The sequence below is a fragment of the Somniosus microcephalus genome, chromosome 28, assembly GCF_052327205.1.
Source record: "Somniosus microcephalus isolate GS21.2 chromosome 28, FLI_Smic_1.0, whole genome shotgun sequence".
NCBI classification, from domain to species: domain Eukaryota; kingdom Metazoa; phylum Chordata; class Chondrichthyes; order Squaliformes; family Somniosidae; genus Somniosus; species Somniosus microcephalus.
The window spans coordinates 11,615,333-11,617,374 of NC_141014.1; positions in this window are offsets into that span (position 1 = coordinate 11,615,333).

The window sequence follows — 2,042 nt, forward strand, 5'->3', positions numbered from 1 at the left end:
ATGCAGCAGAAATTGATGCAATAAACGCCCTATCTAAAGGCTGAATAGTCACAGAGGAGGTAATTGAACCTGATGATTTACACACACGTGCGTAATGACCTCTCTTGCCGCATTTACTACACACAGCCTCCCGAGCAGGACACTTCAGACGAGGGTGCCAGACGTTCCCACAAAAATAACACTTCTGAATCCTAAAGGCAACAGCCGCTGAAGTAGAAACTGTTTCAGAATCTAGTAAACCACTCCTATTAAGTCCACATAATTCCTTTTCATCCGGAACTGCCGAAACCACAGTCACAGGCCGATTAAAAAGAGCATAAGAATCTGAACTTCTCTGAGCCACATCCAATGTAGAAGCTTGCTCAAAAGCACTCTTAAGACCCAAAGTCTTATTTTCTAACAACCGCTGACGAATTGATCTAGACAGTAATCCATTAATAAAAGCATCCCATACCGATTCTTCCTTATATTCTTCAGCCATCACAGCCTTATAATTACAGTTAACACTAAGGCACTGAAGTGCTTGTAAATAAGTATCCAAAGATTCTCCCACCTGCTGCCTACGGGCAGATAGAAGGTGACGTGCAAATACCTCATTCTTTGGTTTAACAAAAATCTTTTCCAATGTAGAAATAGCCACTTCGTAAGTTTTACAGTCCAAAATATACTTATACACATCCGGAGCAATGTAGTTGATCAGCATATTCAGCTTATTTAGAGACTCTTGATCCAACACGCCCAAAAAGTTTTTAAATGTACAATACCAATGTTTCCATTTATCATCCACTCCTGCAGAATTAGGGTCAGCATTGAATCGTTCTGGTTGAAGATATCGCTCCATTCTGACATAAAGTTAATAAATTGAAATAAAGAATAGATTTGCCTTTCTAATCTAGGCTTTATTAACTTAAAAATCCTGTAGCACATCTTCAACACCCAGTCCCAACTAAAGGCTGGAAAGAACTGAATTTAAGATGGCCACCACAAATCACATGACATCAACTACCAATGAGATTACAACATATATCCCAAGGCAGAAAACAAACAACCAATCACAATACTTCTTACTAAACATAAAGAATAATCACCACAATCACATCCCCTATTTCCATCGCTCCACCATTGGCGGCCGTACTTTCAACTGCCTGGGCCCCAAGCTCTGGAATTCACTTCCTAAACATCTCCAACTCTCTACCCCCCTCTGCTCCTTTAAGATGCTCTGTAAAACCTACAAATTTGACACCAAGCCACATAAGGAGCTATTAGGACAGATGATCAAAAGCTTGGTTAAAGAGTTAGGTTTTACAGAGCATCTTAAAGGACGAGAGGGTGAAAGAGAGGCGGAGATATTTAGGGAGTGAATTCCAGAGCTTGGGGCCCAGGCAGTTGAAAGCACGGCCGCCAATGGTGGAGCGATGGAAATAGGGGATGTGAGAGAGGCCAGAATTGGAGAAGCGCAGAGATCTTGGATTATTGTCGGGCTGGAGAAGGTTACAGAGACAGCGAGGGGCGAGGTCATGGAGGGATTGGAAGACAAGGATGAGAATTTTAAAATCGAAGCGTTGCTGGACTGGGAGTCAGTGTGGGTTAGTGAGCACAGGGTGACGGGTGAACCGGACTTGGTGCGAGTTAGGATACGGACAGCAGAATTCTGGATGAGCTCAATTGATGAGTCCTATTTTCATGGTGTTTCCCCGTTCAACGGAAGAAATAAAATTACTAAGTGGAAGAAAAAGCTTTAATTCACTGAAATAAATGACTTGATAGGAGAAGCACCAAAGTGATGAGTAACAGAAAGGAGCACAATTGTAGTACAGGTAGACTATCCTTTATCCGAATACCTCGGGACCAGCCGTGTTTCGGTTTTCGGAAAATTTCGGATTTCGGAAGGTATTTTATAAGACTGGGAAATTTGTCGGGGGTGGGTCGGCGGGGGGTCGGGGGTGGGGGTCATCGGGGTTGGCGGTGGGGGTCGGGGTCGGCGGGGGGGTCGACGGGGGTCGGGGTCGGTGGGGGGGTCGGCGGGGGCCCGCAGGGGGGTC